Here is a 17,809-nt window from a genome sequence, read left to right on the forward strand (position 1 = left end):
TTATCTTGGAGAAGGTAAGACTGAAACAAGGATGTTCCAATTCTGAAGTACGTAAGGAAAGAGAAACATATTGGATCTTTTCATTGAACACTGTAAAGGAAGGTCTAAAAGAAGAAATATTGTGAAAAATGACTGGATTCATTTTAGAGTCCGCACAACATTTTAGCAGTCCCCACTAATAGAATTGGACACTACACTACAGAGAGGCATAGAACTATATTCTCCTTTAATATGTCGAATGGTCCCTCACAGACTCCCTGTCCTCTGTATAGGAAGGTCTAAATGAAGAAAGAATAAGGAGAATCAACTCTTATTGAGTCCGAACAACATTCTTGTAGTACCTAATAACAGGATGGGGCACTACGGTACAGAGAGCCATGGACCTATAGTTTCTCTTAAGATCAATTATTCCCCACAGTCTACTTGTCTCCTTTCTCCTTATTGAATGAATTTGTATTTGACCCTTACACACATGGGGAAAGGTAGACCCCAGGGTTAGAAGTATTAATAATTCCTATTCAAACCTGATGGGTGATTTAAGAGGGCAGACAATTAATATACTGTCTGATTAGATGCTAGGGTCCTATATTGACCAGGGATTACTATAGGGTTAGTAAACATTTATCAGTGACATGTCTCACTGGACATTTTAAATTGTGGGAGTGACATCTAAAGGTGGTACCCATAGGATCCCATACAATGCTCACCCATAAAATGGCATATGCTTATATGGCCATATCATAATATAGGATTGATATTCAAAGATGGCGCCCATTGGATTTTGCGCAGTGAAATACAGGTGAGGACATTGATGGAAACAGGTAAGAAACTGGGCGAGTGTGTGTTGTTTCTTGACTCATGTTGGATGATCCCTTTGAAGGTGCATTTTTTACAATAGTGTGCAGTTGCATGCATATTTTTGAAAAAAAGGAGTTGAAAACATGTGTACAAGCACATTGTAGAACATGTGCAGTACCATTAAGCATTTTGAGTCATGCTCGTTGAAGTGCGCACACACTTCTTTGCTGAACACATGTATGTAGACCTTAAGTCGCCCATATATATATACTGTAAATTCCTGTACATATATGAATTTGGTTTTTTCAATGATTTTTAAATGGTTTTTATCATTTTGAAGTCCTGGTTTTAATCATCTTATGTACTATTTATTATTTTAGTGAGTTTTTAGCAATATTATCAAGTTTTATAACTGTGGATTGCTATGTTTTGCAATTTAAAATATAATTATGATGTGACTCAGAAAAACTTGCTGCTATCTGAACCTAGGCACGGTTGCACTTTAATTACATTGCACTTTAACTTGCTGTATTCTAAAAAAAGATGCTTTACTAGTAGATTCCATGAGCATAATGAAATCCGAAGAAGTTCTTACTTTCGTTGGCAATAATTGATTATTGGTTTACGGCTTAGGGATTTGAGGCGTGACTGGGCTCAGTCCGCCCACTCAATATTGATTTGTATTGAGAACTGCTGCTTTCCAGTTTCTTTAAACTTTCATAACATTTAGTGGTGTGACACTATTCAAGCACTTTGCATATTTTTGGCACTTTTTGCATTCTTTTTTGTTTGCACAGCTGCAGGGACCTGCAGCGGATACTTGGTACTGTATATTGAGGACAGGACCATTGGGGATTTATCCCGGTATTTTCTAACCGAGCAGTTCCATACATACACGTTTTCTGTCGGTTAAACACATAGGTTGCACCCAACATTGACTATATGGTACAGAGAAATATCTATGCCTGTTATATAGGCAGTGGCATTATTTGCACATTTATGTGAGAGATTTAAACATACATATTCAGCCACATAGAGATATATCTAGACATTCAACGAATTTTGTGATTCCAGATAAATATCAAGTTAGAAAGTTTGATATCAGGGGCCCAATGTAGGTAATTTATTTTTACCGCTTCATAAATACCGACTCATACCGAATCGGTATTTATGAACCGGAAACCCAAATGTAGGTAAACATCCGATAAAAAATACTGAATCTGTATCAATCGGTATTCAAAGTCGGTAAATACCGAATCGGTATTTACCGAATCGGTAATATCCGAGTCGGTAACACCCATACAACCCTATGGCCTTCCAGTCCCATAGGAATGAATGGGAGACACCGAATCGGAATTTACCGAATCGGTATTTACCAAATCGGTAAATACCGAATCGGTAAAATCCGATCTCGAAAATTCGAATACATGACATGTGAGCCTGTGCACCAATCAGGGACACCCACCACACCCCACAACAAAGCATCTGAGAGATCAACCAATCAGATGCAAGTATCACACCCCAGTACCTGGAGGTGGCCACACCCATGCAGGTGCAGAGCAACAGAACTGCAGAGAGAGCTGGAGGGAAGACAGAGGAGCAGGCTGCACTGAGACCAGCAGACAAACAGCATGGAGTCCCAGGAGGCACCAAAGGATGGAGGGGACAGAAAGAGGAAGGTTAAATTTAGCCCAACAGAGCTCCAGGTGCTGGTGGAGGAGGTTGTGGAGCACTACAGCCAGCTGTTTGGGAGACAGTCTCTGAAAGTAGCTGAGTCAGTGAAGAGGAACACCTGGCTGGCAATACAGAGCAAGGTCAATGCCCTAGGAGTTAGCCACCGCGAAATTGACGACATGAAGAAGAGGTGGTATGATCTGAGGATCACCACCAAGAAAAAACTAGCCACCCAGAGGAAGGAATCAGCAGCAACCGGTGGGGGGAAGAGCCGTGCCCCAAGCCTCACCGACCTGGAGCAGCTCGTGGAATCCACCATGGAGCCTGAGAGCATACATGGGATCGGGGATGCTGATAGCTCAGCCAGAGTTGCAAGGAAGAAAGGTAAGATGCATGGACATGTACCCCACCCATTCCCAGGCCCCTTCCCCAATGTGGGTGAATCACTCACAATCCAGCACACATGACTGTAGTCCCCAGCAATGCATCATGGTAGTTGTAGTCATAGGTACATACATCAAAGCTGCCAACACCGAACCCTGCATGCCATGCCACACTCCCCATACACAAACAGTCTAGGCAAATGTAATCGTGTGTTAGGAATCTGTGTTGGGAAATCACGCAGCTGATCATTGTCCATGTCTGTTCACAGGAGAGACATCACGCAGAGCAGTGCTGGGAGGGGAGTGTAGTGCCACAACAACGCCTGCGAGGGAGAGGGCCAAAGACACAGCTGGACCTAGCACTGTCCCTGAGGATACAACCACACCCCAGGCACCCACAGCAATGGAGCATGACACCACTGCTCAGCCACTGTCGCCCCTGCTGTTTGAAACACAGACTCAGCCAGCACCTGCAGAAGCCACAACACCCAGCTCAGGGTCCCCTGTGCAAGTGAGGCCAAGGAGGCAGGACGTACCACATTTAAGGATCCGGGAGAGCTCCGATGAGGAAGTGGTAGAGGCTCCCAGACCTAGTACACCAACAATGGCTGGCCACGCTGGACAACTTGGGTCACTGGGATCTGGCCGTGCAGGTGACCGTGTCCATAGGGCACGAGAGCAGGATGAGGGGCAGGATGTGCAGGGGGTCTTCGCTGGGCTGGAAGCCACAATGGTCAAAGTCCAGCGTATGCAGGCCAAAGGCATCATGGCAGTGCACCGGCAGCTGCGCATCCTGAATACCAGGATGTCGGACATCGATCGGGGGATAGGTGCCATGGCAAAGGGAATGGAGGCCATGGGCAAAGGGATGGAGGCAATGGGCAAAGGGAAGGAGTCCATGGCGGAGGGGGTGAGGGACATGGGGGTGCGCATGGGCACCCTCTTTGACAGGCTTGAAAGTGACCAAGAGGAGAGGCGCAGGTATAGGCGCGAGGTCAGGCTGCTCAATCAGTCGATTAACCAGTTGCCAACTTCTACCACCCTGCAGTGTCGCCGCTCTGTTAATCTGCAGACTGACATTGTACACTGCTGCACTGACTTGTCCCCGGGGATGGGGAGGGTGACCACTGCAATGGAGGCAATGCTGACACAGCTGACAGCCACAGGTGGCAACATGGTTGCTGGGGACGCTGAGGAGTCAACGAGCAGGAGTGGGTCCAGCACGCCTGTTCAGGACATTCGTAGGAGCAGCAGACTCCATGCTGATGACACCGGCACCACTGCGCATGTAGACCCCCAGCCCCGTGGCTCGCAAAACATCATGCGTAAGCGCAAACATTGAGAGACATATTGAACACAGGACAGGTCAAAGTGAAGAGAACTTTGGCCAACCATTGTGCAAAGTGTATTTAATTTGATATATGTTTTTTTGGAAGGTGCAGTAGTGTACATTAAAGTGATTGTTCAAAACACTGGACATGGCTGTGTGTCATTGCTCAATTAGAAGTATCTGTTGGTGATTTCTGCGCGTCGCAGTCGACCATCTGTTGCTGGTGCTGCTCCTGCTGCATTGTGATCTGCTTGTACTGTCCCATCATCAATGTCCTCATGATATGTCAGTGCTATCTCTGTGCCCTCCTTGGTGGCAAGATTGTGCAGGTATGGCGCAGGTCGCAATAATCTTGCAACACATAATTGATGTGTACTGACGTGCACCTCCACTCTTAAGGAGGCACCTAAATCTACTTTTCAGCAGCCCAAATGTACGTTCGACCAGGCAACGTGTTGTTCTGTGTGCCACGTTATACCGCCTTTCACTCCTGGTGGATGGGTTCAGGTAGGGGGTGAGCACAAATGACCGCAGGGCATACGCACTGTCACCTGGGTGGGAAAGGATAATTTGATTAGTCATGTACTCAGGTGTGCACCTTCTGCATGAACTGTCAGAGTGTCTCGCACATACTTACCCAGCAGGTATCAATCACCAAAATCACCAGCCACAGGGTGTCTGTATATCCCACTGTTGGTGAATATGTAGGAGTCGTGGGTACTCCCAGGATATTTGGCTACAATGTCTGTTATCATGTTGCTAGCATTGCAGATCACCTGCAAATTGATTGAATGTGTGGACTTCCAGTTTCTGTATATGTGCTCAGTTGCTGCAGGTGGGCATAGTGGGATGTGCGTCCCATCGATACAGCCTATGATGTGCGGGAACTGTGCAAGTTGATAGAATTTGGTTTTTGTCCTTGATAGTTCTGCAGGTGTCTCAGGGAACTCAATGTAGTGCTCCACCCTCTGCATCATGGCGTTTAGGAATTTTCTGAAAAAGCGAGACAGGCAGCTCTGGGACACTCCACCTACAGAGGCTAATACATGCTGGTAGCTCCCAGAGGCAAGAAGGTGTAGGCAGCACAGCACCTGTACATGGGGTGGGATGGCGTGTGCTCTTAGGGTTGGGTGTTCCAGATGTGGGTGGGGGTCCCTGATCAAGCCCAGGGTGGTTCTGGGGTGGAGTCAGTACCTTTGCAGGATCTGTGCTTCAGTGAGTTGGAAGAGGGTGATCCTCTGCCTATATACCTGCTCCTCCCTTAGCCAGACCCTCTCTCTTGCTGCCTGTATCCGTAGCCGCCTTGCAATAACGTAGAAAGCCGTCATTGTGGGTGTACAGTTGCATTTTGGGAGCTTCTTATATATCCTGTTCCTGGTTTCCAACTGCTTCCAATCCATGTTAAATACCGAATCTTAAATACCAAATTTCACAAAATTCGGTATTTCCTGACTTTGCTACATCTCAAATGGCCTTTTTTACCACTTCTTTTTTACCGACTCAGTAAATATAAATCCAGTATTTACCGATTTGGTAACTTACCATTTCTTATTTACCGAATCGGAGAATATGTATTCGGTAAATTCCGATTTGTATAATACCGATTCGGTGTTTTACAGACTGGTATTTACCGATTCGGTAAGTTTTTGGTGACATACATCTCGATGCACTCATACCGGTCGGTAATGGCCGATTTGACCGATTTTCGGCCGTTACCGACCGGTATTTGGCTACCTACATCGAGCCCCAAATCTTTTGTAAAATATTCACAGTGCATAGTAAAAAGATGTGACTATTTTCTGTACCAATGTGCAACTCCAAAAATGATTACGTATTTAAAATGAATGTTAAAGCATTTTTTATGGATCTGTTTGGTGCTATGTAGTCTGTTTACCTTGCCTATGCTGTTTCCAGCATCACGTGCAAGGGGTTTTGTGACGTACAAAAGGGTGTGTATAATTTTTTCACGTTGTCATGTGAACAAGGCTCAGGGTAGATGAGAAACGTTATGGCGAATAGCACGCAAATTAAGCAAAAAGAATTTCACTGGAACCAAGGTCCGTGTCTGTGCTGTTTGGGCAGGCACTAGAAGTGAGCAGCCTCGGCGGAGAAACAGAAACTGTGAATATATGACCAAGGCCTCTGAGTAGGCCGAAACATTATGCGGGTGGCGATGCATCGAATTTGAATAAAAACATCTTTTTCACCTTGTGGCTGGGTCAGCTTTCGTTTATGCAGGATCGGTGGTGCCCTGAGACTTTGGGGAGTGCCGGTTCGTTTTGGACGGGTGCAGTTTCATATATATATATATATGTATATATATATATATATATATATTCCGTACACCCCTTCACAAGGAAGGATCAAATACGCACTCACAAGGTTCTGATTGTTCCCATATTTTCATTTATTTTCACGATATCCAGCATCTCAGTACATAAAACCGACGCGTTTCGCTGCACACACGCAGCTTGCTCACGGTTAATCCTTGGGTATTTTCGAGCCCCTTCTATTTCTACAAGGGAACCGCCAAAACAAATCATTCTCCATACCAAACTTGGAGCCAATCTTGGTGCAACCCAGCGGCAGGTCCGCCGCTAATGTATTACAGCTCCGTGGGGTTGTCCAATCAGCGGGTTGCACTCAAGCCTGCGTGCGCCTTCCCCAAAGCGTTTGTTGGTATGGGCAGTTGCGTGTTTGAAATAGGCTCGACGCGTTTCGGGAATGTATTTTCCTCATCAGGGACCAGCAGTAAAATGCACGACGTCTACCATCTCCCTTTATGAAAACACACATTGTGCTTATGGGAGATGTAGTCCATATGTCCTGGATGGATGCACTCTCAAATTACTGCATGGGGAAGGCGCACGCAGGCTCGAGACAGACTTAAGACAGACTTAAGACTGTCTTCAGACAGTCTTAAGACAAACTTAAGACAAACTTAAGACAAACTTAGGACAGACTTAATACAGACTTAAGACAAAATCCTAACTTTACTACTACTAAATGCCTTCTGTCAATACCAAAATTAGTAAGTTTAGGATTTTGTCTTAAGTTAGTTCTGTGAATCGGGACCATAGTGTTTTCATTTGATCTAGGTTATTGAATTAAAATAGTTCAAACCAGCTAAAAATTCATCATTCTGAGGATATCGCGCATCTGCTAGAAACCTGTTTTGATTGCATGAATGACAGTGGCGTGATCTAAGGTATTCCTTATATAGATTCTCCCAATTGAAAGGTACGTGTGACTTTTTGAACACAAGGTTTTTAGATTCTACTGACTTTTCTAGGATGTCTTTTTACCAGCTTCTTTCTCTTGAAAGCCTTACTTTTAATCCTTGGATTACTGATTGAACTTTTGCTTTTGACTGGATGGAGTTGCCCCAATATTTTTAAAACCTTTGAACTAATAGATGTATTTTATAACTTGCCTTACAGAATTTGGTTGTAGAAGGTGGCACAAATAGGTGGCTGGTGATGCAGCGGAAGTCTTATACAAATTTCCATTACGCTAAAAGACTTATTTTCATTATCACCAACTGGGCCTAAATAACACTTACAGATGCACATCCAAATGTATCAAGCACCTGGTCCTCCAATGGATCTTTTTGTTGATCTAACAGGGACTTGTATAATTGGAGAATATGAGACAATTTCCTTACAAGGACCTAGAACAAAGAAATTACCAAATGCATGTCTATTTCATAACCCTTCTCAAACCCCATAATTATGGACAAGAACTATTAAGACTCAAATAAGTAACACACACAAGAATGATTGCTCATGAAAACCCTTTATCTAAAGCCTCAATTTGAATGGATAGAACATGAAATCATATCTCATAGCAGTTTTAATATTAGAAAATTAGTGAAAATAGAAACACATTACAAGTCAGATTTAATAATGAACATTTGCTGGTTTCCTAGAGAGTGAGAGCAAGAGAGAGAGAGAGAGAGAGAGAGAGAGAGAGAGAGAGAGAGAGAGAGAGAGAGAGAGAGAAAACAATAGCAATTCGAGTTGCAGTTTATTATTTCATACAAACCAAAATATGGTTGGGTTATATTCCGTCTTCTATAAGGTCAGAAACTACAGCACAGCATGCCACAGAAGGAGTCAATAAACCCTTCACTTGAAAGATTGATTTCTGCACAACTTTACCAGTCAGCAAAGTGAAGGTTCAGGTTAGACAGCAAACTCATTTCAAAGGTTTGGCTTTGAGGAAAAATCAAAGTTGAGTCCAACTGCATGCCAGGCAGGAAAGTGGAGAATTATAGCCATCCCCAACTCCTCCTTCAAGGTGGAATTATATTTCCTAAAGTTCATGGTTTACACCCACAAAGTATCCTTTCCATCGTCCCATATGGTTTTCATTGGTTACTCACTGTAGGCTGCTGCTCATGGTGTGATCAATAACTCACTACGAAATCCGGAAGCGTTAAGTAATCTTTTTGCAAATTCATTAAATTCCAAATTCAATTTAGTTCCATCTTTTCCACCAAGTAAGAAACTTCCCTTTACTCACAGTCTGTCCATTCCCAGGCGCTTTCCCTGGGTTTGCAATCATAGTGATACATTTCTGTCAAGAATGTTGCTAAATCAAAAGTGTTGTTGAATAAAGAATAGAAACGTTAGGAAAAGTTCCCACAGCATCTAAAGTGACTATTTCAGTTTAATTCTACCATGAGAGCTAGAAAGAAAAGATAACTGAGGGCTACATGTAATTTCACTGAATTAGCTTCACTTTATGATGAATATAAATCACACAATATTAATTGCATTTCAACTTCTCTTGATTATTTTCAATCACTATTCTTCTTAAGCAATTACATGTCAGTATTAGACACTACTAAAAAAACATTTGCATGTTTATCATTTTGCTGAACAAATATTTACGTGTCACTTCTGAAATACATGTGTTCATCACATAACGGTAGAACACTGCAGTGTTGCATACTATCAAACATTATTGAATTAGGCCTTTTAATCATTTCAGGAGCATTATTGTGCAAGCATTATTTCATTTGAATACATTAAAAGTTGTTCACTCCTTTTGTTTCTTAAAACAAGTGTTCACATACATAGTAAATATCATAGTTTCTTCTCTCTGCTTACGTTTTTACATTTTCATGTTTCAATACACTTCTGCATACTTGTACGATGCAGTATGAAATCTCAAATTTTTTGACTCAGACAGTTTAATGGTTTTCATCAAGAAATAAGTGTTGAAATCTCATATGAAAAGGAAGAATCCACAGAGGCAAATATCATTTAATATTTACGCTCCTTCAACGGCTTGGGTGTACTGTTTTTGCACTCAGTGTGATATTCTATCTGAGTGAAGGGAAATAAGGTAACTCACAGCTGGTGTATTTTATTCTTGTCTCAGTGTTAGTAGCATGTCTCTCTATGGGATCACTGAAATAATATCGAGGGACAGAATATCGACCATCAAAAATATCGTTGACAAAATATCGACAGTCAAAATATCGAGTTTCTATCTACAAACAGGTAAGTACAAAAATATCGAGTTAAAAATAACGTTAACAAAAATATAGTTGTAAAAAATATCGTATTTACTAAAAACAGTGTTAAATTAAATTAATATTAATAATTAATTACTAAAATATACTTAAAATTACTTAAATTAACTTATAATAATTAAATAATTAATGAAAGTTAAATAAATATTTTTTTATTTCATATTTATTAAAACATATATATATAGTAACAAAATATAATAAAATAATACCCAAAAACTGAAAACTGACCCTGAACCCTAAAAATACCCCTTTACCCAAAAACCCAAAACTGACCCTGAACCCTAAAAATACCCCTTTACCCAAAAACTGAAAACTGACCCTAAACCCTAAAAATACCCCGTTACCCAAAAACTGAAAACTGACCCTGAACCCTAAAAATACCCCTTTACCCAAAAACCCAAAACTGACCCTGAACCCTAAAAATACCCCTTTACCCAAAAACCCAAAACTGACCCTGAACCCTAAAAATACCCCTTTACCCAAAAACCCAAAACTGACCCTGAACCCTAAAAATACCCCTTTACCCAAAAACCCAAAACTGACCCTGAACCCTAAAAATAAAAAACAATTTTTTAACTATCTATATTATATACTTACATATTTTCACTTTCTATATTATTTACAGTCGATATTACTTCACTTACCTTAAAAACGATATTTTGGCTGTCTATATTCTGTCCTGTCTATATTTTGTCCAAACGATATTTTTGACTCGATATTCTGTCCAAACGATATTTTGGAGTCGATAATATGTCTGTGCACCCTCTCTATGCGTTCTCATCTATTGGTGGTGGTTCTATGCGGATAGGATAAACCTCTGCGGTCACTAAATGATTTCTTCTAGAGAAATGTGCATTTATGGGCAGACCACTACAAATTGGATTTGTATGTATTGCCAGATACCCCCAAGTATCCACAAACCCCAAAATATGTGAATGGGTGGTCATGATGAAGGTGGATCAAAATTAAAGATCCCACAACTGCCATTTCCTGAAGTTTTTTCTTTGTTGTTACCATCTGTGTATGTAATTTTGGTTGGGAAGGTTATATATGAGATGTGATTGTGATAGTGTCCTGTTGTGTGTAAGGAGAAAGTGATTTTATGTGGTTGGTTGTTAGGGGAACACATTAAGATTTGTACCAAACATGTGGATATACAATTTTTTTTTAAACATTCTAAAATAAAATGAGAAAAAATTCTAACTCAGGAAAATAACAAATAAGATAAAGATTAGTATGTTTATGTCTTTGATTTATATTCAATAACCCATAGAGCTTGTATAAGCCTACAACTATGTAAGACATATCTCAAGGGAGTTATTTCTGTTTTCTTGAGGCACCTAATCTACTCGACTTCTTCAAGAAGTTCCTTGCAGACATGAGTAGACTTTCTGCTTCCCCTTCTCTGAACATACAACAGGCATATTTTCTGGGTTGACTTAATCCTCATTCTTTTAAACTTCAAGTCATTATTATGCTTTTTTTTAAAAACGTTATAGACTTTCTTAAGGTCCTGAAAGCAGCTTAAGACAAAACTTGCCTGGTCTGGCCACAATAGCATCATCTCTCAAGTTCTTTCCAATGTAACAAATGTGAGACGTAAAAAATGTCTCACCCTGCAACCATAGATAAGGGAAAAGGATAGTTGCCATGGCATGCTTCACATCTGCTCATGCAAGCAAACCTACGAAGGAACTACTAAATTCTTTGATGAACGTCTAAAATGGAAATTGTGCTCCAAAGTATTACACCCCAGGAAATATATACTGTTGCCCAGAAGTCTTTTGTACTCCTGTCTTTTCCTATGCATGGATTTCTATTATTTCTATTCTGCTACTAAATCTCTGTTCCCAATCATGTTATGTTCTTGACATCTCTCATATCACTTCTTACCAGCTGTCTTTTCAGATTTGGATGCTCATCATTGATCTGTGTTCTCCTCTATTTACTTATATATTATGTTCTATTATTTATATTATTCTTTTCTTCTGTTTTCCAAGGAGTAAATTTTTGCTATTTAAACTCCTCTTTTTCCCTTGTTTTTATCCTGTGTCTTTTATAATCAAAGATGGTATTTTGTCTCCTTTCCCTTTTATGCAACGTGTCACCCCTGCTCCTGTATTTCAAAGATCATGTCTCCAATATGTTTATTGTTGTCTTGTGGAATGTTTGTGGACTTGAAAATGCGAGAAAGTAACAAAAGGTTTGCTGTCACTCATTTAAACTTGATTCCAAAGCTACCTTTCTACAAGAAAAAAATTGTAATGCTTCTGAATCTGTTAAATTGAAGAGACAATGGGTTGGTCAGGTTTTCTAAATGATGGATGTTGGTCAGTGCAATTCGTGAAAACAATAAAATTACTTTGTATAATGTGTATGTCCCTGTTAAATCTGACCGCTTGAATTTTGGCATTTCATTAGAGTGGGGAAACAACCTTTACAACGCAACCTTTACAACGCACTACCATTACATTGAAACTTTTACAACGCAACATCCATTACAACGCATGGCATTACAACGCAACCATTACAACGCATGACACTACAACGCACACCACTACAACGCATGTCTTTACAACGCAGTCATTACAACGCATACCATTACAACGCATAACATTACCATCCAACACTTACCCTACTGTTGCACCCCCTGGAGTTAGAATAGTAATTTTTACCCCTACACTATCCAACACTTACCCTACTGTTGCACCTCCTGGAGTTAGAACAGTAGTTTTTACCCCTACACTATCCAACACTTACCCTACTGTTGCACCCCCTGGAGTTAGAATAGTAAATTTTACCCCTACACTATCCAATACTTACCAAAACATGCAATTTAATGTTATGCGTTGTAATGGTATGCGTTGTAAAGGTATTATGCGTTATGTTGGAATGCGTTGTAAATGCAGTTTTTTAATTTTCGTTGTAATGGCATGCGTTGTAATGGAATGCGTTGTAATGGATTTTGCATTGTAAAAAATGCGTTGTAAAGGTATGCGTTGTAAAAGTGTGCGTTGTAGTGACATACATCCATTAGAGTGAGACTTGCTAATATCTGCAATTCTAATATTACTGCTGGTGACTTTAACCAAATGATTGATCCTTTTGCAGATAGAACATCTAAATGCAAGTTTAAACCAGATAAATCACACAAAGCATTGCAATGAGCATTCATCTCTAGAACAATAGTTGATGTTTGCAACCCGTGAAAATTGGAATTTTATTATTTCTCTAATGTCCATAAGTCAATGTCTAGAATTGATAATATTCAAGACAATTAATGATTGCTCCCTATGTTACAGTCTACCGTCATTGGCTCCATCTTTATATCTGATCATGTTTCTGCAATGACTTCCTTAGATATCTCCAAAATTGACACAAAAACTGGAAGCTAGAGATTCCCTAACTCCATGCTGTCTGATACTCTATTACTGAAGCCAATGCTTTTATTCAAGGATTGTTTCACTTTAACCATTCTAATAAAACTTCCATTGCTAATAATTAGGAAGCATTTAAGGCTTCCTTTCTGACCTTCACTATTGCTTATTCAGCTAGAAATATAAGTTATAAATACTAATTAGGGGGCCGATTCACAGAACTAATTTACGACAGAATCCTAAACTTACTACTTTTGGTATTCACAGAAGGCATTTAGTAGTCTAAGTTAGGGTTTTGTCTTCAATTAGGATTTTGGCCTAAATTAGGATTTTGTCTTAAGTTAGGATTTTGTCCTAAATTAGGATTTTGTCCTAAATGAGGATGTTGCCTTAAATTAGGATGTTGTCCTAAGTTAGGATGTCATCTTAAATTAGGATTTTGTCTTAAATTAAACTTAAGACATACTTAGGTTAAACATAAGACAAAATCCTAACTTAAGACAACATCCTAATTTAGAACAAAATCCTAATTTAAGACAAAATTTTTACTTAAGACAAAATCCTAACTTAAGACTTTTAAAGGCCTTCTGTGAATACCAAAAGACGTAAGTTTAGGATTTTTTTGTCAGTTAGTTCTGTCAATCGGGCCCTATGTATTCATATTACAACAAATTAAGACAATTGAACATGCTTAATTTACTACGAAAATTCTCTCTCTTTTTGACAATTGACTTTTCTATGTAGTCGACACCAGACACATTTTTCTTATATGTACAGAGGTCAGGGCAGTCTAATTGATTTTAATGCTTTTTCTGACTATTATAAACCGCAGCTGGTGAGATTTTCCATCCTTGAAGTATGCTTTAAAGACAATTTTCCACTAGCGCTCTTTGTTGAAACTCACAATAAGAAATCTAGTGGGAAACTAAAATTACATTCTATATCACACCACAATAATAAAGGTATATTGTGAAAATGGTCTACTGTAAATTCAGGCATTATTTTGGAACAGATAATGTTTAATAATAGGGCTCAAATTGAGGAATGTCTGAAAAGTATCATTAATCCAAATTGTATGCTTGCAGCCTTTGCTGATATTGTACGGAAAATGAATAACTCCCAAAGACTTTTTAAATGGTTTGAAAGCAACTGCGCATGGACAAACAGTAACCTCACTATGGCCCTCAAGCAAAAGCTGAGGGACAACACAAGGGTAAGATCCTATCAACATCTATATAAACAAATCTAATAGTCACAAGATGTCTATTAGATAGCCCTGGGAGAAACTCTGTGATGCCACTGTTAACAAGGATGTCAGTCTATTTTGGGAGACTAGTAATGTCCCTTTTATCAGGAGAGTCATAATAGAAGCATCGATGTTGTTATTACCCCAGAAAAATGGATTGAACATTTCTCCATAGTATATAGAAGTGAGGGGGGTTTACACAGCCTCCAGAGTTTGTGGCTGATTACCTATGAGCTTAGATCATACGCAGAAAATCCTGGGGCTCAGTTACACTAAACAACAGCTTGAATAAGTAGGGAGAGTGGATTGCTTGAGAAACCTGCAATTGACTGCAAAAATCCCAAAACGTCAGCTAAAAAAGGATATGTTATCTATGTTAAAACTGAATAATGAGTGCATGGAGGTGGACAAGAAGAGAGTTGAGGAATTCCTTCCATTGGTTTGCATTGAATGTATAGAACCATACTTACTGCTGCATTTTAGTTATTTGGAAAGGTTTTTATCTTGTTAGATTTAAGTTTAGTATAGAACATCTGTTGGTCTCTTATACTCCAAGGGCATAGTCTGTTTCTGAGCTTTATGTATGTCCTTGTAACTCTGTGTCACAACAGAACATGGTGCACGTTTTATTTTGTTGTCAGCTATATTCTAAACTGCGGAGAGATTTTATTATCCCATTATTAAGGGCCCTGAATATCAGGAAATGCAGTTTGGTCCTGTATTACCTACAGCTTTTGAAAACAGAATATATATGTCAAATGGTTTACAAATGTATCTCCTCTGCAGTTCGTTTACGTAAGCTAGTAGGGAAATGATTAACTTGTCATTCTGTTTGGGGATAAAACATATATACTCTGCACAATGTACTTTATTCATGGGGTCTGATGCATTTATGTGAAGTTATATGATGTTTATTGATCTATGGTGACTCTTGAAGGGTCCAATGGGTTTTATACATATTGCATGCTGTTTATTCTGCATGGATTATACTGAGACTCTATGTGAATGTACTTTGGCACTTGAGCATTTTGGCAGTTGACTTTTTGTAATATTACTGTGAATTATTTTTAACTACATACAGTGATTATTTATTATTTTATTTGTATGTTTAATGTACTCTTTTATGATTATGGAAAATAAGCGAATAGAGAAAATTTGAATGACTTACTGACGGACTCACTACCAAATCCTAATCCACGCTGCATGACTGGATTAAAGCTAAATCAGACATTACCAATCTTGCCATAGTTGATGCATGTAATATCCTCCTTAAAATAACATCTAAATGTCATGGTGGTCATAGTAAAACCATTACAATGCTTGCCGACATCTCTGATTCATTTCAATCCTTTCATTAAACACTATATACTGAAGGTACTGTCCCTTCTGAACATAATATCCAGAATTGTTTTGATGATCTCCATAAACCACCCTCCCTTACAGATACATGTGCTGAGCTGGAAGCTTAGATTAGCATTCACGAGATTTTAGATGCAGAGTGCAAAGGCATCTGGCCCAGATGGGTTTTCTAGGGAACTCATTTAGTCCTTGTCTCCTAAATGTTTAGCAGGGCCGGACTGACCGTAGCAGGCATCTGGAGTTTTCCCAGGAAGCTGGAAGTATGGGGACGAGTTTAGCGTGGTAGGGGTTGGTTTAGTTACTGGGGGCTGGTTTTTCCGCAGTGCTGCATTATCAGACCCCAGTAACAAAAACAGCAGTGCTGTGCGCCGGTTTACTTAAGCAGCAGTGCTTTACAATTGCACCTTGACCCCTCCCCCCCCACAGTGGCTTGTTCTATAAAATTGCCATGGCTGATTTGTGTTTTCAGGGCAGCCCTGATTATTAGAACTCGTAATTGCTTTAATTCTGACTCCAAAGCTAGCAGCTCCTTTTTGGAAGCCTTGATAACCATTATCCCCATGCCAGAAGATCTTTGCTAAGATTCTAGCTTCCAGCTTAGAATTTGTTGTTCCTCTATTTGTCCAATTCAACTATTCAGGAGTTATAAAGGACAGACTTTCTGCTGATAATGCCAGAGTGTTCTCCAGTATTGTCCCTCTCACTGGATGCTGAAAAAGCATTTGATAGTATTAATTGGCAATTGGCAATTTATGTTCACCATCTTTCTTTGGGTTAGCTTTGGACCAAAGTTCATCTCTTTTATAAAATGAGTATACTCTAATCCCCGAGCTAGTGTTTTTGTTAATGGTTGTTTTTCTCCATACTTTGATTTACATAGAGGTACCAGGCAAGGTGGTTCTCTTTTCCTTTTATTATTTGTTTTTATGTTCAGAACCTATCCTGGAACTAATCTGTTGTAATGCACTTATATCTAGCTTCAAACTTGGGGGCATATTAGCAAGAACCTTGTTAAAAGTATCGCCGTTTTAGCGGCTAAATCTGCTGCTAAAAACGGGGATAATGGGCTTGCTAATATGCGTTACAGAATTCCAATAGAAGCCCAGGTTAGATGTGCAGGACATCTAACCTGGGCTTCTATTGGAATTCCTGCCGCTAAAACGGCGATAATTTTTACGAGGTTCTTGCTAATATGCCCCATAGTTCTCTGGAAATTAAATTGTTTGCATATGTGGATGATATCCTAATAGACATGCCCGATCTTCTTGCTTACCTGGATCTATTTCTAAAAGAAAGTTCCTTATACTGTATTTTATCATGCTATAAACTTCATTTACTAAACTTATTTGGCACTGAACACTCATTTTTATTAACACATTTGCCAACACATGGAGTCCCTAAAAGACTGAATATCTTGGCATCTGGTCCTCTGCTAGTATTCAAGAAACACTTTTTCATAATTTTGCTGAGTTAAAATCCAGAACACAAACATTATTCTCAACTTTGTCTCCATTATATTAAACATGTTGGGGAAGACTCAACACTATTAAAAATGATGATTATACCACACGTTCAATATGCTATTTCCATGCTATCTTTCAAAATTCCTAATGACCATTTTAAACAACTTGACTCAATTTGCACAAAATATCTATGGAATAATACAATTCCACATATTGCTCTCTTTAAGCTTAAATGCCCAGAAACTGAAGGGGTGTTAGATTCCTAGATTCTAAACTAAACCATTCTTTTTTTATTGGATAGTTCTGTGCTATAATTAGAGATTTTCAGTATCAACCCGAACCGATAGATTTACATTACATAATACTTAATAGATCCAGCTATTTCAAACACTGGAAAGAAAAAGGTATTACTTATGTATACCAATGTGTGAAGGATAATACTATTGCAACTTTGTATTACTTACAAATACAACACCAATAACCTGAGTTCCGTTTTCGAGGAATATAAATTAGTTTCCACTTCTATGCAATCTTTTTTCTCCAAGTGCCTCATAACTCCTCATTGATTATTACCAGTGCCAACTGTACCTCTCGATAACATTTGCATAGCACTATTCCTAAAGCTCCCCTCAGTTAC

The sequence above is a fragment of the Lissotriton helveticus genome, chromosome 3_1, assembly GCF_964261635.1.
Source record: "Lissotriton helveticus chromosome 3_1, aLisHel1.1, whole genome shotgun sequence".
Lineage (NCBI taxonomy): Eukaryota > Metazoa > Chordata > Amphibia > Caudata > Salamandridae > Lissotriton > Lissotriton helveticus.